Here is a 23220-nt window from a genome sequence, read left to right on the forward strand (position 1 = left end):
AATTTCTGCAAACTTCAATGTGTTTTTACAAACTCTGCCTTTTCAGCTTTCCCATATTTTTCTCTTAGTGTGTAAATAATTTTACTGCTTTTTTTGTGAAATCGGTCCCCTCGTTAGATTAAAAGAGGTGTTTTTTCCACCCAGTCCACAGTCATTTGTAAACTATAAACCAAACAAAAAATAACTGAAGGTGTGGAACAGTCTGGCAACAAGTACTGTACCACAGGAATGGACTGTACAAATGGGACAGAGGTGGAGGTGTGGAGGAGGAAGCATCTGCATTAATTCAACTCCATTCATTACTTTAGGCGCTGGAGTTTAATGTGTTTGTGTGTCGCATCTGCATATAATCAGTGCCAGTGTGAGCTGCAAATCAAATTGAAATGAAGCCATATAAGTGCACACCTAAAAAGAAATCTTAAATTCTCTGTCAAGAACATCTGCTGCCACCTCCCTGATGTAATCTCTCAGAAGAATCTAGAACTATGGTAATATGATGTAGTCCATTATTTTGGCTGTCACTGCCACACAATGTGACTACCAAATACAAAAGCCAAGGATGTACCTGGGATTTCAGACCAGCAGGCTGTGTACAACACACTGTAGATAGATGAACAAGCGAGGGATTCAAACCCACAACCCACTGGTCACAGTCCCTAGCAACAAGCCTTGCTTCAGGTCCATGCCGGGCTGCAGCTGTAAAATGTGAGCCACCTGTATCTATGAGGCACGTTGTTATCGATTTTTCAACAATGCATGACGTCAGCGCAGGTCTTTTGGGCCTAATAAAAGACAGCTGCATTCAGTGGAACGACACTTTGGATCGTAATAATTCTGAGTACCATTAAAAGACGATGGGGGTGTTTAGAGGGTCATCCATTAACCTCTGTAAGATGGTGATTATGAGGAGAATGCTGTCAAAGATGCACCCCTGGGGATCCAGGTGCATGCTGGGAAGGTTTTGTGAATGTCCACAAGAAACTGGGCATACATATTTTACCAATGGGTCCTGGATACTTTATTGTGCTGCCTCTGTTGTAGCTATGAAACGCATTTGTCTGAAACATTGTTTGCCTGAGTTATGTGTGTTTACTGAGAGCCGCATAAAGAGGTTTGAAAGCCCATATATTGTGGAATCGTTATTTATTCAGGCAAATGACGTCTGGTGAGAAACTACAAACAGCGCAATGAGATGAGGTGCAAAAGACTGATTTGATTTGCTGGCAAGCATGTCTGCCAGTTTGGGAGGGTGTTCAAGGCAATGAGATTTCTTGATTGCACTCCAGAGGAGAACTGAGATTTTGTCTCATTGACCATTTGCAATCATCAGCCTTTTAGCAACAAAGAGAGATGCATGCATATATGTATGTCCTGTGATTGAGGCTATGCATAAAAGGAAATTGCCTCACATCGCCATGGTATTACCATTAAGAAAGGGCTACTCTGATCTTAAGCAGGTGGAGAATAGTAGCAATGAAAGATAATCTGGCACATTTAAATGCAAAATGTTTATACTGATTGTAGATTTTCAAGATTTGTCACTTGAAATAATAATGCTACTGCTGTGTATTCTCAAGGTAACAGTGACCATTGCCACTGTAGTAAACCAAAGAGCATGTGGATGTTAGAGAATGGAGCATTGAGTCTTCATGTAGCCCCAGTGGCTGTTTGAACAAAAACATGGGCCTCCTTTGACTATCATTCATTAATTTATGGATTCATTAACTGATTGATTGATTGATTCATTGATTCATTCATTCATTCATTCATTCAATCAATCATTCAGTCATTATCAGTTTTTTTACTGGTTTTCTGAACAGACTAGCGAGATCTGCTGATCCGACCACACCGGTCTGGTCCCTGCTGTACATTTATATACTTTGCTCAGTTAAGTGGGAGTAGGTAAGGGTTAAGACAGTGGCTAGATAGCAGACAGTTCCACACACCTCCCCACTGTGTACTCCCTCGAGCATGGCTACAGATTGTACTTTCCCCTGCAGTGAAGCATAGCCTGGCCCAGAGGGTTTATGGGTACTTCAGGGACACTGAGAGGATGCACAGCGAGCATGCAAACAAACAGCGCGCAAAGAGCCAGAGACCCACGGGCATGAAACACCTGCCAGCAGCCCTTCACAGGGGCCCCACACCGCACCTGAGGCGTCCCATCCAACACCAACTGCCTGCAAAAATCTTTCCCATTGAATCATTACAGGGTGATTGTTTTTCCTTCTTCTTCTCCTTTTTTTCTTCCTCCCCACCCACCTTCTTGCTAAAATGTCACTGAGCTTATGTGCATGCTGATGAACTCGTTCTCCCTTTCCTATGCCAGCACAGAGCCAGCCTTCCGCGCGATCGCTGCTAAAATAATACCTGGCAGAGTAGTTCACGTCCCTCTCTCTGGATCCAGCAGCAACACACCGACGCGGCTCTCAAATGATTAGGCCGGGGAGCGAGCCCAGCTTTTACCTTCTTCCTTTAAATGCTTGCTGATATCGTAAGGTGAAAAAAAAATCAATCTGATGAAGGACTCCAGGGCTCCGTGAGCTCTTCAAGGGCTCGCAGTAACGGCAAGCACACGCACAGAGCGGAGCCCGCAGACATCCACCTACATGCAAGCACCCGGAGCCCTGAGGGGTTTCCAGTCTGGTCAGGTGAGCTGTAGGCTGCTCCACTGTTCCGTGTAAGAGGACGTTACTCATATCAGACAGGGGGTTACAGACACAGGTAGGAGGAGGATGACATGGCTGGCCTGAGATAAGTGATTAGAGATATGTCAGACCGTAATAATGCACCTGTTTCCCCCCCTGCAGCACCTTCTTTCCAAATCAAAGTGGGCAGCCATTTTGTCAAGAGGAAAAGGACTGGGATGAGGGCACAAAAGAGTTTCCTTCTGGCAGCATAGTGTGTGTGTCATCACAATGTAGGTTTTTATCAAAAGGCGGCTTTTTCCATCCAGGCTGTCCGGAGGAGGACAGCGCGGCGGTATCTCTGTCATGTTGCGGAAGCGTGCTGTGGCTCAGGCACCCTCATCGGGTCTGAGCGCCTTTCATCAGATGCGTTAATTATCCCGTCAGCCCTCGTCACCTCGCGACAGACTTGTCAAATCCGATCTCGTACGATGAGGGAGAGTCTCTCGCAGCGCATGAGAGTTGTCAGCGAGCTAACTTGTTGCGGCCATTAAGCAAGGGATTAATGACTCGCAGCGAGGCATCGGGACAGTGACAAAAGGGAATCGTCAGCGCGTTCACCAGCTGAGGGACATGGGACTGGCGCATCAGTCTGAAGCGTTGGAATGTGCAACGCCATGTACCTCGCTTGTTTCTTTTTTTTTGTTTTTTTTTCCATGGGAAGGCTGCAGCTGACAGAGTGGACAGCAGCTAATGAGAACTGATATTCTTCGGTGACAGGGTTGCGTTAACCTTCACTGTTTCTGTCAGTTGTGTTTCCTGTGGCTGAAAGAAGAACTGAACGGCACCGCATCGAGCAGCGAGAGAGGGAGAGAGAGAGAGAGAGAGAGAGGATGGGAGAAGCACCCAGGACAATGGCCCGTCATGGGGAATAATCTTAGTCTGAGGCTCTGGCCACGGACAGGGGAGCACTGTGTGACGGCCGGCTACATTGTTAGCCGACGTTCTTTGGAAGATACAGAAGTTTTACTTTGCAGGAACGAGACAACACTTCATGCGGAGGGACTCCCTGAGGAAATGACTTGCCAGGGATGAAAGCAATCTCTTTACATTTCTCACGGAGAGCTCAGAGAGCTAACCGAGAGGCAGACTTTCCAGAACTCACTTAAGCGTGCCAAAGCACTATACCGCATTCTATACACTGCTGCTGAGTGAGGGACTGTACATGCCGTACCTCTCAGGTGGGGGGCATTGATCATGTGTGACATCTCCAGAATTCCTCCTGTGTCAAGGCTTACTGAGGAGATCATGACACAGCTCTGAAAGACCAAAGAGCCTACCCATAATGCATAGCTTTCACCTGCACTTTTTTCCCCCTAATGGGAAATATCAATGCCAAGCATTGCAGGAGTCTCCTGGGAGGCCCATATGACAAACCGACAGTGGAGACAGTGTGTTCGTCTTTGGAGGATGTGGAGACTCAAGCAGTTTTGGCCTTACTTTCAGCATTGTACTCAATCGCATGTGAAACGTTTTAGCCATCTGTAGATTGGTAGATGATAGGCAGATGGCAGGAGAACACTTCAGAAAGAAAATATTGTTCCATATGATCACAGACAACAGTGGTGGTTTGTTTGTTCCGTGGTATAAGGCAGTAATGACTTCAAGAGGCAACAGACATACACTCAAAAATAGTGTGCAATGACCTGTTTTTTTGATTATTTTTTACCATGCCCTAAAAAGAGCTCTGTTAAAAAATATGCATTTTGATTAACAATGTCTTTAGTTTTATTGTGAAGTTTATTGTGGAGTGAAAACTAGTTTAATAGTTTTATAAAAGAAATTTTACTTAGGAAGGACCTTGTGGAAATTTTATTAAACAGCAGCTGAGCAGTTCACAGTACCTCATATTACTATCTAATCTAATGGGAGTTTCAGATTAAATGTACATTTTTCAGTATTACACAATAAGCGTTTCAAAATGAACTCCAGGGAAATTGTCTAATTAGATGTATCAGGAACAGCCCTTACAAGACAACCTTTTAAATGCCTGATTCATTCTACCAAAAATGTGGATTTTCTTTATAAGCACCAGAGGTACCCGTTAATGGATCTGTTGCATTAATGACATGATCTTGTACACAATTGTAGGGCTCCCAATAGGTCCATTGAGTCTATATTCTATAGGTACTCTGTGTTCCCAACAGAAACTCATTTAACACAGATGATATAAGAACCCTTTGTGAGTAACAGTTTGTACTGGCATTATGCTGCTCACAATAATTTAGCATGTAAAGAGCCAGTAATATCTAGCAGAATTCCATATATATATATATATATATATGTATATATATATACATATATATATGTACACACACACACACACATAGGCACAGACTTGACTTTTCAGGCTTGATCTCTACTGGATCCCACAGCATTCAGCATTTTGCAGAATTGCAATATGATGATTGGATCTAGACCAATACGGTTAACTCCCCACAACCCCAGTGACACAGGTCTTTGGAGGGGAGGGAGCTAGTGATGTGAGTATCCATGGAAACAGTCTCATCATGTATTAGGAGCAGAGAAAGCGTTCCCTTTCCAGCCAAATAGACAATATTGTCCATAAAATATGGATGATGTTAGACTTAAGAGCTCTATAGGGTTGAGTTTTTTTTTTTTTTTTTGTAATTTGTGAAAGCTCCAGAGCGCACTTTGTCTCTGAAGCCCAAGCTGTCTCCTCAGCATTTTGCTGCCGTGGCCCCTGAGGCTGCAACCAATTCAAGCTAAGAACACTAAACAATATCTTGGATTAAGTGTCATATTCAGCCGAGCTAAAACCGTTCACTCGAGTGGCAGGATAGTGAGGACTGATTTTTTTTTTTTTTTTTTGCTCACTGTTCAGTGATTCAGAATTTAGAACTTCTTTCTCCAAAACAATTTTCTTGAATGCTGTCAGCGCCTCTGTCATTCTCTTTCAGATGGCACTGTGTCGGGAGTTTTCGACTGCCTGCTCACACCATTGTGTGAATAAACACAACATTCACATCATTCGCGCCAAAGCCTCTGTTCTGCAGGGTATTGTTCCTGATAAATGGGAAAACGCATAATGAAGACCTTAAATGACTTTTGCCTCCTAAGGAGCATCAGGTTTTTATTTCCACAATACAACAGTGTAAGCAAAGTACTGCATCACTATTCTCTATATGATACATCCTGCATGTTAGAGTGCATGCCACATTGTATGACCATTCTTGAAAGGAAAAGTGTAAAGATGTGCATGATTATTACTGTGCAGGGCTTGAGATGTTTATCCACTGTGTGTTGAACATAAAAGAGAAAACCTACTTGGAATGATTTATATGCCCCCACAATGACTACAGATGTTACATCCAGCAGGTGATGGAAGTTTTTCCTCATTAAAGGCCCTGTTCAATTCAGAACCACTCTCCAGAACAGAGTCCTGCTGGTGTTCACTTCCAGGGATGGGATTAAACAGCAACAGTAACACTGCCCTCTGCCTCCTGATTCGGAATAAGAGATCGACCACGATGTGCCTGCACAACAAAGCCCTCCCTTCCCTCTGCTTGACAACTCTGTATCTCTCCACCTCACAATCTGTCTCCATCGCAAGTGCTTTTACTGATTTATTCAAAAAAAAAAAATTTTTTTGACACTTTGTTGAAATCTGTATGTTTCCAAAATATATTTTTAGGTTTCATATAGCATTTTTGTCGGTGCCACGTTTCTTGCTTCTAATCTTCAGTCATAAAGACCACCGTGTGGCACCATATGGTGTTGTCACTTCACCCTGCTGCTGACTGCATTTTTTACCGCTGTTTTTCCTCAGTCCAAATGCAGCATCACACAGGCTCCGTGCAGTGGAATGCAGCAGTAAGCAGCCTGTGGAGCTGTAAGACGCCCGGTTGGCCCGCCCCGCTCCCAGAGCCGGGAGCTGGCTGAGGCGCTGATTAGCCTGGAGAGAGAGAGACGGCCATCGTAGAGTGCACCCTACTGCCACGCTCCTCCGGCAGGTCAATCACGCTCTTACTCAGCTCCTGGCAAATGCCACTTAACTTCACTCATCAAGCCTCTTTCGCCGCGCGGCAGGAGCCTCCCGTGGCGGCGCCGCTCGAGTGCCTGCCCCGGCTTTCAACAGGGACCTGCCCCTCGCGGGCAATCATGGCTGCTTATTCCTCCCGGCCCTCGAAGCGCCTGTCGGAACACTGCGCTTCCCCTGTCTCCGCGGGACTTCATTACCGGGACATTGTGGCACGCGCGCGAGTGTGTGGTGGTGTTGTTGTTCTCTCAAACAGCCGCTGAGCTGAGCTGAGCTGAGCAGAGCAGAGTGTGTGTTTCTGCCTCGCTGCCGACCCCCGGGACGAGCGGGGAGAACGGGTTCTGTTCCGTGACCGGACGCACTCGGTGCAAATGAGCGGCCCATTGTTATTTGCATGAACACCCAATTTGCGGTCTTCCTGCACCGCTAAATTTCCCATTTTTGTTTCCCTTGTCCCCCCTGCTGCTGCGACCGTGCGTGACAAAGAGGACATGGCTGTACTTATTCCACGCTGCCACTGGGGCAGTTAATTGGTTTTTCAGCTGCAAAAATGGGGGCCCCAGTCCATTTAGAGGCTTTTTTCCGTTCTGAGGCCCATTCCGATCTCCCTATTGGCACCATCAGGGACCTGCCCACTTGGCTCCTAAATCTGACCCTGCTCCCTTGATGCTGTTTTGGCTCACACCTCAAGGCCCATGTATTTAACAAGCTGATTGCTAAGCAGCAGGACACAGCATCCAAAGGCCTGCTTCTCACTGCCTGTGTGCGTGTAGGATGAAGAAGATGATCAAGTGTGCATGTTCACTGCAGTTTGTTAAAATGCAAGCGCAAAAACCCAAACAGTAAATACTACAAAGGAGGAATCTTTATTTGACAGAAAGGCATTATGAAGAAGAATGTCTTGGCTATTTGGAGTGTGCCATTATTTTTCTTCTTCTTTGTGTATTTCACCATTTTCAAGTGCGAGGTAAACTGCTACTGATTTTTCATTAAACTTTGAGGCAACAGCACTGGAGTATTCCTGCACTAAAATGAAATCCAATTGAACAAAAAAAAGAAATGAAACGATCACAGACTCATTTTGCCCCCCAGGATCCGATCAGATCTAACATGTAACTATAGACATAACAGTGTTGCTATGGGGCTTTGCTCTCCACAGCAGGAGTCTAGAGGCTGAGGGAACCCAACCAGAAAGAAATGCCACATGACAGTGATACATGGAGGAAGCTCCATTTGGGCATTGGCTGACAATGACCACTGCACTGTTCTCAGATCAGAGAACCCCAGAAGAAAAAAGGAAGAGAAAGAGATTTATTTTATCAGCAAGAATTATAATTTACTTATTTATAAATCTGCTGAATGTATAAAAAGGTTGTATTTTTGTGTTAAAACACATCTGAGAGTGGTGAATATTTAGCAGTTGAGAGGTGCTTCAGGAATCCCATGATTGTTAATATCTTAAGTACCAGAAAAAGTTGGCCATGGGCATAATGAGGAGATTCTCCAGTCATAATCCAGAGCTTCCAGACGACACTAAACTAAATTCAACAGAAGATCATGAATAGGGCATGGTGAATCAAGTATTGTTTTACATAATTCTTCATAACACTGAATTACCTCTCAAGACACTACTGAAATACACATAAATTGTTTTATATTACCGAGACAAATGCAGCATTGTTTAAATTCCTTGGAGTATATGCACTCATTTTGAAACTTGTGCTGAGACAAGAGTTCTTCAGTAACATATGAAAGAGCATATTGGTAAACCATTTTAAACAACGTGTTCATTATTAAGTCTTGTGAGGAATTTGAAAAGCATGTACAGATACATCTATTATGACATCATACTGAATACATTGTGATAAAGTATTAATTAACACCACTGATAAAGAGCATGACAACGCACACCTTCTGCTGCACCATTAACTGAGCATGTACTGCTCATTTGTATGCAGTAATGTGCTAATAAAGCACATATTGCAGGGAAGCTGTAATAAAAAAAGTTTCCTCTGTGCCCTCCTACCCCCACCTTTATTCTGGCTGAGTTAGAAGCTGTGCGAAAACTGTGTGCCTTTTATCAGCTGACATTTCACAGGCGTATCAGTGGCTCTGCCACCAAGCCCACATCCATCTTCTGGTGTCAGGAGCACACGCCTCGCTCGGCTCCCTCTCCCTCGATCCCCCGGCATCTGCTCCTGAGAGGAGAGGGGCGGCTCTCCGTCACCCTGGTGACGAGGCGGCGGCGGCCGTCGCCGTGACCCACGGCGCTGACCCGTGGCGGCTGAAACCGTTATTTACTGGGTCACGGGCTGAGTGTTCCCCGGCCAGACCGAGACGGAAAACTTCCTCTCCGAAGCTTTACAGGCAGAACTTTTTTTATCCATCCTGGCAGCCCCATCAGTCCTCTGGATATGAGAGTGTGCTTGCCGTGTCCAGACTCTGACTCAACTCTTTATCTCCCTGCAGCCACTCAGCTTTGATAGCTACAAACACGAAGCCCTGTGTGATATTCTACCTGGCTCTTTCTTTCTAAATGATCCAGTTTTTGCCCCTCTTAAATATGCATGTATTTGTAGGTTACTGTGTGGTGGTAATCCACCACTAACGAAGGCCTTCCAGGAATGTGTTTTCTGCGAAAGCCATGTCTAGATTACACTTAGCTGCGGGATGGGTTTTAATTGGGCAGAACAGCAGGAGATAACGTGATGCCTTGTTGTCTGCTCACCCTCACATGGAATCCTCCTCGCTTTGAACACCAGAAGTTCTGATCTACAGACGGCTACATGCAGACGAGCCGTCCATCATTGATCAAGATAAACACGACGACATCAAACGGTCAACGCAGAGAGAGACACGGCCCTTTCAGCTCACAGGAGAAAATTCTATTTGTGGAAGATAATAATTAGCCATCTAGCGCTTAATCACAGCATTACCTCTGCAATACGGCGGTGAAATTCTCAGACTCCTGGGAAGGCCCAGGGTTTACACACATAAAGACATGCACATACTTCAACCTACATATGAAAGTGTGTGTGTGTATGCATATGTGTGCATACGTGTGAGAGAGAGAGAATGCGTATGCATGTTTTTGTGTGTTTCAGAGAGAGAGACAGCAAGAGAGAAAGGGGGGGGGGGGGGGTTTAAGAACGAAAACTCTTCACAGGATCCACTGCTGTCACCCTGGTACTGGATGCTGTCTTTCAGAACCCATTACATTCCTCCATCCTCTTTACCAGATCCTCTCCTTTCAAACAGGGCTAAATGCACATCACGGACACTGATACCGTGACGCTTCCTTCTGCTGAAATCTGTCTCCGCTTGACCCGGGGTCGGACATGTTGCATGCACGCTTTCAGAGGCGACGGGTACGTGAGCACACGAGGCCGGCACCTGCACACGCAAGGCAGCGCTGCACCTCAGTTTCACAGGAGTGACATATGTTCGGCCCTTCAGCGAAAACACCTGGGCTCTCCATCAAGTGCTCAGAAGGCCTACTGAAAGGTCACCGGCTCTCTTTAACGCTCTCCTCCAGTCAGTTCACACAATACACAGATGCGTGCTGGTTTATCGACTCACGTCTCAGTACGGGTGCTCTGGTAAACGCGCACCGGCGGCCATGTTGGAGTGTCTGCCTTTGTTGTGCCGGGACGGAATGACATTTCACCACGGGAGGTTAATTGTGGTGAGGAACAGAAACGGCAGCTGTGAAGGGGGATCAAATCGCGGGCGTATGCACACCGCGCCCGCGTCCGATTAAAAACATCCTCAGGTCTGCCGAGCAGGGAAACGGATAAATCAGATGTCCTCGTGAGATACTGTCGGCACACTCAGGCCTGATAACAGATGAGATCAAATGAACTCCACCGGACCCCCCCCAAGGTGTAACATTCTCCAGAAATAGCCCTCTGTGCAGAGACTGGAGCTGATCTTCTCCCACAGTCCCATGCACAAGCAGTGCACAGAGTGAATGCCTGTACCAGCCTAGAGCATGCTGCAGTGGGACTTTTCAATAACAGGCAGTTCCCAAAGGATCATGGGAAGGAATAGTACATTACATTACATTATTGGCATTTAGCAGACACTCTTATCCAGAGTGACTTAGATAGGTTAATTTTTTTTTTAACATGTTACCCATTTATACGGCAGGGTTTTTACTGAGGCAATTATGAGTTAAGTACCTTGCCCAAGGGCACAACAGCTGTGCCTCAGTTGGGAACTACGGACACTATGAGTCCCGTTCCTTACAACTATACCACACTGCCACCCCGTAATGTCACAAAGATATAGATATGCTTTACTCAAAATGGCTAACTTCTGTCTGGCATTACAGTGCACAATTAAAGGGCTTTGATATCAATTTACAGCAAAACTGGAAGCAAAGGCAACGAGCAATGTTTGGTTATGACATGGCAACAGCTCAAACGCAGACCTCAGGTCTAATTTTCCCAGCAAAGAAGTCCAGGAAAAGCACAGCAGCATCAGCAGAGAGCGGCTCGGCAGGTATTCACGTTGCTCTGCCTCATTTATTTGCGTGGACGTCACTAAACAAGCCACCGTGAATATGGCAAAAAGGGCTGGAATTATAATAGCCTGATCAGAGGCATAGCAGAGGAGAGCAGGAGGCTCTGGAAGGAAACAGATTACCCGAACCTAAAAGCGGAGTGTATTCCAATCACAGAAGTGTCTCTGTGGAGATGAGATTACATTTGTAAGCGCAAATACAGGGCCCATGGGCTGAGGCCTTTCATTGTCTCGCAAACTACTGAGGAAAATGAAGAGGCACGGTGTGTATTATACACTGAAGTAATTAATGTCGCCCGCAGTGTCTCAGCTGCTGGCATTTCAGGAATCTTCGCGGCTCAGAACACTGCTAACCTGCCCACTGACTCCATATACATGTAGGTTTTGGCAGCGATTGTGCATCATTTTTAATTATCCCCCCAATCACAAATGACAGTTCAATCCTGTCGCCAATAAAAGCTTTGTAACACGGCAGGGAGGGCACTGGCTTTGGCCCTCACAAACTGGCATTAGCCTCGGATTAGTGATATGAGATGGGAGATCTTGAGTGTCTGGATCTTCATTAATCTGGCACTGCCTGCACATCTGCAGTGCTACGTGTGCCACCACAGGCAAAGGATTTGAGGTGAACCTGGGACTGGCTCTGTGTGTTTGCTCTGTCTATACACACCATTTCTGACTCGTTTTTCCTAACCTGAGGATTTACACACAATGCCTCATTGTGTGTGCGTGCGCACCTGTGAGTATGTGTGTGTGTGTGTGTGTGTGTGTGTGTGTATGGGGAGTATCAGGTATGACTAAAGGGAAAAAAAATACGGGAAGAAACCTAACGCCACATACCAGGGATAGCTGTTATTGCACTAAAAATAGCTATTTGATATATCGCGACGGGTATACCGCCCAGTCCTACTGGGGAGTGTCTACATGCTGTGTTTTACAGGGCCAGCAGCATGCTGTTCTCTCCATGCCTATCTGTCAGGTGTGACTTCAGGGTCTGCTTTGCATGAGAGTCCTCTGCGTTATGCATGACTGAGACTGATCACCACGCCCACCTGTCTGTGCTGGTAGCCCTGGGTCCTCTCTCACACTGTCACCTTTCAGGCATAAACAATCTCAAAAAGCAGCACTAGAAAAGGGTACACTCCGTCCCAAGTGAGAACGCTGTGGTTGACGTGCCGGGGCGAGTGTTTCTGTGGGTGGAGTCTGAGCTGACACGGGCCCGTTCCTCCGCCCGCGGCTTCCTGTTCCCCCGCTCCTGCTGTTCGTCCCATTACTCCGTCCCCGGTGGGCCCCGCGGTCCGTCACAAAACGTTACACTTTGGCGACGAAATGGCTCCCGTCCTGATGTTGCGAGGTTCCGCCTCTGCGTTCTGGTTCAGCCGGATGGCTGTGGCGGTGTTATGTGAAAGCGGGGCGCGAAGCCGAAACGAGCCAGGCTCCCGAGGGGACCGCGCTTTAGCAGCGGGGGGCCGGGTACAAACGACAGGGGGACGCCGCAAATGGCAGATGTTTCATAAAAACAAGGGAAGGAGTAGTACAGAGGGGGGCAGAGGAGTGTAGTGAAAGACGGAGAAAGAGAGAGATACTGATAGATACAGACAGTGAGAAAGATCATAAGACAGGGAGGGAAAGAGAGAGGAAGAGTGAGAAACAGAGGAATATGGAAAGAAAGAGAGAAAGATAATGATAGAGATGAACCGATAGCGAGAAAGGTAGAGGTAGAGATAGAGAAAGAAGGGTGAGTGACAGACGTAGAGAGAGAGAGAGGTAAAGAGAGAGGGAGAGACAGAGAGAGGCAGAGAAAGAGAGTGAGAGAAAAAGAAATAAAGAGAGAGGCAGAGAAAGAGAGTGAGAGAGAGGAAGGGAGAGAGGCAGTGATGTGAATGCGGGGGATGTGGTGCATGGCGAGGTGATGTGTTTTCCCTCTGGGGTACAGAGAGCTCTGCTGCAGCTCCACAGAGACAGATCTGTACCATGCCTCAGAGCCTTACGCACACAAACACACACACACACACACACACACACACACACACACACACACACACACACACACTCAAAGACATAAATACACACACACGCACATGCATACACTCACACACACAGACATAAACACACATACACACACACATGCACACACTGACACATAAACACAGACTCACACATGCGGGCTCACACACACCTGCTTACACAGGCATGCACACGCAGACTCACACACATATGCACATGAACACAAATCTGAGCTAACATCTGAGCATCAGACACATGTGGGAAAACACATACCTCAGCGCAACCAGCACAATAATTATATTTGTTGGCTTTCTGAAGTATAGGCTATATCAATGTTATAATAGGTAATGACACTGGAGTATGTGTTCAGGCAAAATAAATGGGCATTGCATTAATTACTTCCCAGCAGAGGCCTTTACTCAGGTCAAATTACTACGCCAATTAGGCTGCATCCTACATATTCAACAACCTGTTAATTCGGGTTTGCACTTGACTGATTTCAGTGGCATAATCGTTTCCCGAGTTCCAAAACTGCTCCTGCTTCCGCTAATTGTGGCAGGCTATGCATATGCTCTGATCAGTAGGAATATTTGTCCATCAGATGTTAACTGCGACAAACAAGGCAACGAATCCTAATTTGCGATACCATCCATTTATATTTTAAGTGCTTCTGATTTACCCTGAGGGTCAAGCCTTCCTTAGCGCTGCTCACTAATTGAACTCATTACACAGAAAAAATAAAACGAATAAAAAAAATATGTGAAGCAACGTCAAAATGTAGCAATGAGCGAATGGAAAATCCAAATTAATATCCCGTGCAATCTGGTAACGGCTAGCTAATATTCTTCATAATTAAATATTACAAAATGCAATTATAGAACAGATCTCAAATGACTTCAGAACTATTCTGAACAAAAGTGTGGCCAGATGTCTGTGAGGGTAATTAGCTGTGTCACTCTGTGTTCTCTGTAGTATGACAGAGAGCAATGGCCCCTCCCTCAAGAGTACCCATTGACATTGTTCACTTTCCTGTATTCGTAGCTGTGCAAGGGATTTCCTTCAGGCTTATCTCACGATACCTCAGCCATTAATAGCCTGCTCCTCTGAGCTACCTGTGTAAGCTTGGATACATACTGCTACAACAGTGCATTTACATTTTGATCCCATGGTCTCTTTGAAGTGCCCCTGTTCCGCTGGGTCCGCTGAGAAGTTTTTTGAAGGCTAAGCTTCAAAACCAGCCTTGTCCTGGTTTGTGAGGGTTGTACTTTCCTTTGTTTCACAAGCTCCACTGAAGAGAGGATACAGGCGTGTATTTCAAAAAAAAAAAAAAACAGCCACCTATCATCATGAGTAGTCCCTGTCCTGCACTATCACCAGCCTGTGCCACAGCACAACCATATCATAAACAGATGCCCACCTGTGATAAAAATGGTCTCCTAGTACAGGTAGTAATAGACCACTTGTATTACGTTTGTATTAAAGTATATGCACTGCACATGCACTGGATACTGTCTAGAACAGGTGGTGTTCATATTTGTCAGTAGATAACACTATACAATATACCTGCAGCTACTAGTACCAACTGTGTTACTATTGCACAACCATTTCAATGTAATACCCACTTTATCCTTGGAGGCCTTCCAACTACACATTCCTATTGAATTAATATTTTCCTTTCAGTGTACTGAAGACCAAAGCAGTGATTGTCATCTGTAAGAACTCACATGAGAGGGAGAAATTCCATTGTTCCATCATAAATTTCCAACTTTGCAGGTCTTTGTTGGGTTGTGTATTAGACACGCGCCAGCGTTTAAAAAGACTACCAGCAGAATTTAAACGGGATTTCATCATTTGTCAGTAGGGCAGTCATTGTAATGATGCACTGCTTTGCTTCAGTGGCAGAGAGAGAAATATCAGTCATGGGAATCAGACTGACAAATAAACATAAAAATGGTTTTGTGTTTGTTCAGTCTGCAGAGGGATTTCAGTTAATGAGAAAGCCTTGTGATGTGACTCCAGTCACAACTTACAGACCAGCTATGAAATGCCTGTTTGAAGCGAGTGAGCCCAAAGTGATGAGACATGTAGTCAACCCAACTTCCTCTATACATATTTTTTATAAACAGTACCGGTCAAAAGTTTGGACATACCTGATTAAGATAATGGGAAACATGCATTCAAACACATTTTCATCTTAAGACATGCATAAATGCTCTAAATTTGTGTCTTGGACAAATGTAAATAGTGATGCCTATGTATTTAATTTTAGAAAGTATTTTTTACTATTGTGAAGAATCTAAAATGTAAGGTAGTTATTTGTGTTATATTATTTGTGTTTTGACATCTTTACTATTATTCTAAATAAAAATAGTAAAAAAATATACTGTTAACACAGCAAGGGGGGAAAGCCTGCAGTTAGTTATGCACACACAGAATGCACAGCAGAAGTAAATTCAGATTCCATGGGAGATGCATATTTAACACAGAGGAAGAGGGTGAAGAGAGTGGCCTCTCTGGCTCAGAGCGCCGCTGGGAGACTTTGACATTTGTAACATGCAAACTGTTGGACCTGTTTGTGAAATGAGTGTGCCGTGCAGCATAGAGCAGGATCGTGGGGTGACCGCCGTGGCCCATTTCAACACAGTGAGCAGTGGGTGACGCACTGAGCCAGCCGGGATGACAGCAGTAATCTCGTAGACATGTTTGCTCCTACTTAACATGGGCATGTGTCCAGCGAGCTGTGGAAGCCTGGGGACAAGGGGGGTGACACCCCAATTGCTGAGGGCAACGCGACGGGCGCGCTGGAGAGATGTTTTGGGCTGGGTCCAAGTTGGCGCTGTGGGCCTCCCTATGGCAGTACACAGAGGCAGAGAGGAGGAGAACACTGTCCGCTGTGTGTGACTGTGCTGTGGGGGACGGGCGAGCCGCAGCTGAGTGACCCCTGGGTGACCATTAGCAGTGCAGGCAGGGGGGGGGAGGGGTTTGTGGGTGCGGAGTGCTGTAGGATCACCTCCGGCGAAGGGACAGTGGGCGGGATGAGCACGCCGCGGGCCTCACTGCTGTCAGAAGGAAGAACGTAGCGTGAAGCTATCCCATTATTCAACAGGACACAGACTTCTCAGAGCTCAGCAGAGTAAAGATGGAGAAAGGGCAGGGACGACACAGCATGATGATGTCTGATTGTAGAGACAGCTGTAATTGGTGGGTTTGTGAGATTTATAACTGTGTTCCAACAGAAAGAGCCTGTGAGGAGACTGGGACTCGTCAGGCTGGTTTAAGTCGATCCCTCCCAAAGCGAACGCTTTTCACAGATTTGACCTTCCCTCTGCTGACGGAGGATGCTGCTCCCCTTTCAAAAGGTGTTAATTAAAAAGAGCGGAGAAATCCGAAAAACACCATATGGCAGAGCCGGGGAGACTCCGGGACGGGAACCGCGTCCGCTCAGCATTTCCTGGCAAGCGCGCGTCGCCACGGCGAGCGGGGGTCATCCGGAATGACCGGACGCCTCCGGTCGGGCGGCGATCTCCGGCAGTCGGCCGGCCGCAACGGCCCTGTCAGCGCTCCGGCTCATCTCTCTCTCCAGGCGCGAGGCCCCGACACGCTCCCCTAACGCAAACAAACTAAAGATGCTCTATTTGTATTAATCAAATATTTAAGCTGGCTTCCCTCTTCGCCACTGTGCATTTGGATCGTCCGCCGCTGCCTCCTTCATTTCCTGCACAGGGTTTGAGGGTGAATTTTGAAGGAAAAATTGCAAGAGACGTGAGAACCGGAGCCCAGATTTTAGGCCGCATTTGCAATTCTTACAGCAGAGGCGAGGAATCGTGTAAACATATTGGGATATTATGACTATATAAACACAGCAGACGTGATGACAGGGAAATATAAAAGATTAATAGAACAGCAGGAGGCCCAGCTGATATTTGTCAGTCACTGCGTGCTCAGCCAACTGTCTGTTTGCGTAGCCATTCTCTGAGGCCTCTCCTACACCACCTGCCCCGGCCCGCGCCTCTCCCCTTCACTTGAAGTGCTACTGATACCATCGCTCACCGATGGCATTATCCTGTCTATTACAGCCACAGCCTCGAAAACGCTCTGTGCCAACTTCAGGATCTCTGTTATGCGGGGTTTCTTCTTTCTGAAAAGCCCACCTGCTCCTCCTCCTGTTTGGATCATGTTCGCAGGTGTATAATCACACAGGGCTATATAAAGTGGGAGAACTTGCTATTTGCGGAAGAAAGGATAGAGAGAAAATAATATAAATTCTATGTATAATATGTACCTTGTATATTCACTCAGCCTATCACTGCTGCAGATATGCTAATGGCCGACATGTAAAGAATGCAAAGGTTTAGTCACTGGTCTGAACGCATCTGCTTAATTAGATATCACCTCTGTTCTCAGCCTAACCTTTTTGTACGCACTTTCGCAAGTTGACTAAAATGTATATGAATGTATATGGCTTGAACACTGTTTGGAAGGTGTCTTCTGGCCATAAGTAAAGTGGAGACGCATCTGTGAAAATGACAGCATCAATACTTAAAGGAGTTGTGATTTTAGACCTCTGTATTTAATTGTGTGAGGATGTACGTGATCTGTACCATTGGGATGAGGAGGTCACAGTGGCCAGAGTTGTTCTAACTAGCCCCATAAGGACTTTCAGGCGGGGAAGGGTCGAGGGTCACTTGTCCCAACCGTAGGAGTTCAAGTGCCAGTTCAATTATAAAACCTTCCCCGACTGCTACAGGATGTCTCGCTGCTTCCAGCCTGTCAGCACATTCACGGTGCGCGTTTCCTCCAGCATTACAGATCTAACCACCAGGAGTCACACGGCGGATATAAAAAAGCCCCTCGTCTGTTCCTTAATTAGCACAACATGCGTGAGCCGTTCCCAGCTCTGATGCGCGAAGGGACATGCTGACGGCTGGCAGAGGGCGGGCGCCCGGTAACGCTGAATCCGCGTGAACGCATGTCAGAGCGGAGAATGGAAAAGTTTGCAAAACAACAGCAGAAGGACGGAAAACGGTGCATTTAATTGTGGATACGGCAAGGCCGTGGTAATCTAGCTGTAGGCTGTTCTGTGCCTTTCACTGTGTGTCTGCAGGAAGCCAAGCCTGAAAAGATGTGCTACGGGGATGGGAACGCTCTGCTGGCAGATGTGGCGTGTGTGTGTGGGCACTCCCGCTGAAGCAGCAGGAGGCAGAGCGCTGCCGTCAGGAGCGAAAGGTTTCTGTGTCCGTGCGTCGTGCCGACGCAGAGGAGAGGGGTATCAGCTGTGCGCTGTCCCAACAGCGGGGCCCCCAGCGTCGCTGCTCCGGGGATAAACACGTTGCACGCGAGGAGACACGTCCCAGGACGTGATTCACGGCCCGACGTCCGGGGCGGCCTGCCGGAGAAGGTCGCGTAAAAAGGGCATCGCAGGGCCCCTGCTCTGATTCAGCAGGGAGGGGCGTCCCTGAACCCCCCCCCCAACCCCCTCCCCGGAACGAAACACTTTTCAGGGCGAAACCGAATCAGCTGTCAGTCGTCGATGGAGACAGTCTTTTTTAACTCCCAATCCACACTGTGCGTGTCGCTTCCTGGAATTAGCTGAGCTAGTTCCCAGGAAAACCGACGACATCACCAAGTGAAAAACACATATTAATGCTGCGTATGGCTCATAGTAGAGACATGGAGGCACATGTGAGCTGATGGAAATTACTGTTTAATTACTGCAACAGGACAAAAGTCACGCATGATCAGAACAGGGCGGTGAAGATGCAAATCCAGGATTCAGTGACCTGTAATGGATTTCTGGTGGTCAACGAGAAACACATAACACAAGGTTAAACTAAAATGATCAATGTTAAAATGAGCATAAGAAATTTGTTCCGGTATGTTCTAAGAAATTGTTCTTTTAAGCATGTTTCTATGACACTGAAAACAATTCCCAAAAGCTGGCCCCTCATGCTGTTATTTAAGTAATTAAAAAAGTAGATTTTATGTATTTCCTTTGCATTATTACATTTACTGTTTTGATTCAGATAAATAAATGCACCCAGGTCATACCTTCTTTATTCAGCTGCTGATATTCTTGGTCTTCCATTTATCATGTGCAGCAGCAATTTTCTGTGCTTTGCCACTGGCCTATAAACACCACAAACTCTGCTTTCCTCACTGCTATTGGCATTTTAAAAAACTATCCAGAAAACACAGTGCACAGTCCAGAAGGCTGATCCAGGGCCGGGCATCTTCACCAGTCAAACTCAAATCTCTGTCGGTAAAACAACAAAATAAGGCAGGCATCTCAAAATTGTCTCACCCTGCCCTGACACACTTTGCATGAATTTGCTTTATGGGAGCAAAAAAGCACAGGGACACAGGGAGTATCTGTGCACCACTTCTGCAGTACATCCCAGCATTGTGAATTCAGAGGGATTTCTCAGCAGGAAACTTTTGAGGGTGATACGTGACCATGCCAGCTTATCCCAAAGCTGCTCAGCTTCTAGCTCCTCAGAAGGGCTTAAAACCACAGCCTGGTCCATCCAGTCCCCTTCTGCACCCCCCTGAGAGAGGCCGATAAAGAGGAACTGGAGTCTGGACCCTTACAACTCTTCATGGGCCTGTTCTCGGCCAGGAGGTGTACATGGTGCCTGCGCCGGTTTAAGGGGACATCTTGTGTCCTAAGCCATCAAACACTTAAAACACTTCACAAACAGAGCCAAACAAGGCCATTGTCATTTATTTACAGTCTAGCTTCCCATGCCCAAGACCTGGAATTCAAGTGGTGAGCAAAGAGATGTATCACAATCCAAAGCTGTTAAACGAAGCACTGGGGCACGATCCATTCAGTATCAAAGAGCAGTGTGATTAAAAGAAATCAAAGGCAACAACTTCATGGCTCCTTCTGCTGCTTTTTGCAACCAGTTTCAATCTACCTAAATGCTGAGTGAGCCTCACGGCGTTCGGGTTCTCAGTAGTGAGAACCTGAGACTAGGCCATTATCATCTTGACCTGTACGTGATCACATCTTTAAAAGAATACTTCAGTATTGTGACTGTAGTAATTTGGCTTTGAGTTGGATGTTCACATTTATAATAAATTTAATCTGAATGGATATATTTTTCAGCAGTGTCAAAGGCACTATTTTCAGTTTCAGAAAAGATGGTGCTTTATCTATACCCTAACTCACACAGCTAAAAGATGGAATAAAGTACTACATATCTTGGGTCCTCCTGTGTGTGCTCCATTTTAACAGAATTAATAGCAATTGAAAACTTGGAAGGATCTGAGATCTAGAGATTGAATTGTGGGCAACTGTGAACACAGTGTACAAAATAATGTAGAATATATGTACAGGCTATATGAGGACAAAAACACTTTTTAGCATTTGTCTCACCACAACGGTTGTGAAATTATTGTTTATTTACTCCCTGAATTATTAATGAAAGTACAAACAGCTGCAAAATTCATCACCCGCATAAAAAAGCTACTTTGCTTTGTATTTCTAGAGAATATTATTCATTCACTAGTATTCATTTATTATACAGCATTATTATTCATTTATGATGTCATTTGTTTATGGTGCCTTTTTGTGATGACCCACGGTGCTGCCACTGTCCCTCCTGTGTCAGTGTCGTGCATGTGAGCTGTGCTGTGCAGAAGAACCGTAACCTGCCTATGTTTTATCCTGAGGGGAGGGGTAAGGAATAGATAAGTACTTCCGTCAATTTAGCTCCTGTTTCATTTTAAGTTGAATCCTAGTCACAAGGTGGAACATTTATTATGTGTGAAATTTTCTGGTGAGGCACCAAGGATAGATGATGATAGAGATACTGTACACTGGCCAGCTCAGCCGATGCCTATGGAAGAGCATGGAATTCTCTTCCACAGTATAGTCAAGGTTGGAAATAAATGACAGCTGTTCTTCGTGTGATATACCGAGCTCCGAAGCGAATAACCATCCAAACGCATCATTGCAGCGAACAAGTCCATTGCATTAAGACACAAGTGTTAATCAAAAGAGTGCTGTTCCAGGGATTTTACAGTAATGGTGACAGCATCAAATTACATACCACTGCTTCCTACTGTCACTGGCTGAGCACTGCTATCAGGCAACACAGTGCATAATGAACTGATTTTCATTACGCCTTTACATTAAAGCAGTCATGCCTTAAATACCATGTTGCTATATACTGCTCCATGCTCTAGATGTTTATTTCAGCAGGAGACTTCTTGTATGCCTAATCTGCCCATCTTCATTGTTTACCATAAACAATGAAGATGGGCTTTCACCATCTATACAGCCTATTACAGTTCTATGCTATATGGATATGATACACTGTAGGCTATTGAATTGTCCCAAAGTCAAAAGTCACGTCATCATTCATAATTGCAACACATGCATTTGCAGGTGCTTGAAAGCTTTTGATGGCTTACCGTGTATGCTACTTCATCCCGTTGGTAAACATGCATCAAAAGCAGCAGTATGCATTAAAATATCAGTGAGGAATAAATAAATATACAGCTATCTAAGACAGCCTTTGTGTGTGTGAAAATAGTTGGTAACTTTAACAGCCCTCTGGAAGCAGTAATGGAACACTGAATACAGGAGAGAAAAATGCTAAAACTTGGACCAATGAACCAAAAGACAAAGAATAACATTACCAAAACAAGTAAAGTAATGAGTGGAAATGTTTCACTTCATCTGAATGGCTGTTCCACTTAAAATGGTCGTATCATAAAACGTGAGAAGGAGCAATACTCCTTCAGAGACCCACGACTGAACAAGTCTTTATTTATTGATTTTTTTTTTCTTTTTTTTTTTTCCCTCAGCAAAAGAACATGGGCAAATGATTGACATGACACCAGTGATGATGTCACTGCAGTAACGTGAGCCACACCGTGCAACAGGAATGCATCACACAGCACCCACAGGAGCATTACCATCCAATCCTAAATTAGCTGGATCGCTTGTTTACCCAAACATGAGCACGGTGCATTGTGCCCTTTTCCGAGGAAGGCCCTCAATTAAGGTACATTTTTGAAAGCAAACCTATTGTCTCACAGTCATCAAAGGAGAAGCAGGAAAACAAATATATTTAATTGTCTGTCTGTTTTTAATTGTCTCTCTGGTTTTAGTCATTCTCTTTTAAGGCCTGGCCAAATTTTGGTGCATTCATCAGGAAAAAAGAAAGCAACAACACTTTCCCGAGAGGGAAATGGGAGCCAGTTCTACATGTCCTCACAGTTTCCTCACACCTAATGAGCATTTGCCTGCATTTGTTTGTAGTGTAACAATAATTAGTTTTGGAGGTGTTTAAATGAACTTTTTTTTCGGTGAATTACAGTATTCAAAATGTGATTGGCAATAAGTGCAGCTCTGGAATAATATTATTTAAAAAACATTCTACTCTGTGCTTATAATAGCCTGTTTCTGTTGTCTTTAGAAATAGGGAATCTAAATGAGAAACATCACTACCAATAGGAGAATGTGCTAAATGAGAATAACATGCAAAATTCTCAAAATGGCATTAGCTGGAAAATGATGGTTAGAACTCCATGATATGAATGATGCTTAATATGAATTTGGCCAAATGTTTAACAATACTGAAATGTTCACTATCACGATTCCATCATAGAGGGTGAGCCAACATGATTGTTAATGGGTGGTTTCGGAAGCACAGCTTGTGTCTGAGACGCACTACCACCTTGTCGTGTTTGTGCATTGAGATTCTTAGGATGATCCTAACCATCCTCCAGCCGCAACAGGCCAGCACAGGCCTTCCTCAAGCACCATCAGTGACCGCTCGGCTGAGAGCGCCCTTTAAATCGCAGGGGGGGGGGGAGAGAAGCTGATGTTCTGTTTTCCCCCCCGAGCGCATGACGAGCGTCTCTGGAACCCGGGATGACAGGGCGTGTTATTTACCCGTGGTAATTTCGCCCGGTTCTCCGCCCCAGAGGAGCGAGCCAGACACCGCTGATCCGCGCTGATGAAATTACACGAGCGCGGAAGAACGGGGA

General features: G+C 45.6%; 1 protein-coding gene across 1 annotated transcript in view; it reads right to left on the reverse strand.

The window, feature by feature from the left end:
• LOC118780550 (metabotropic glutamate receptor 4-like) overlaps positions 1 to 23220 on the reverse strand; it is a 243547-nt gene that overhangs the window by 67186 nt on the left and 153141 nt on the right. The window lies entirely within an intron of this gene.

The sequence above is a fragment of the Megalops cyprinoides genome, chromosome 7 (genome assembly GCF_013368585.1).
Source record: "Megalops cyprinoides isolate fMegCyp1 chromosome 7, fMegCyp1.pri, whole genome shotgun sequence".
Classification (NCBI taxonomy): Eukaryota; Metazoa; Chordata; class Actinopteri; order Elopiformes; family Megalopidae; genus Megalops; species Megalops cyprinoides.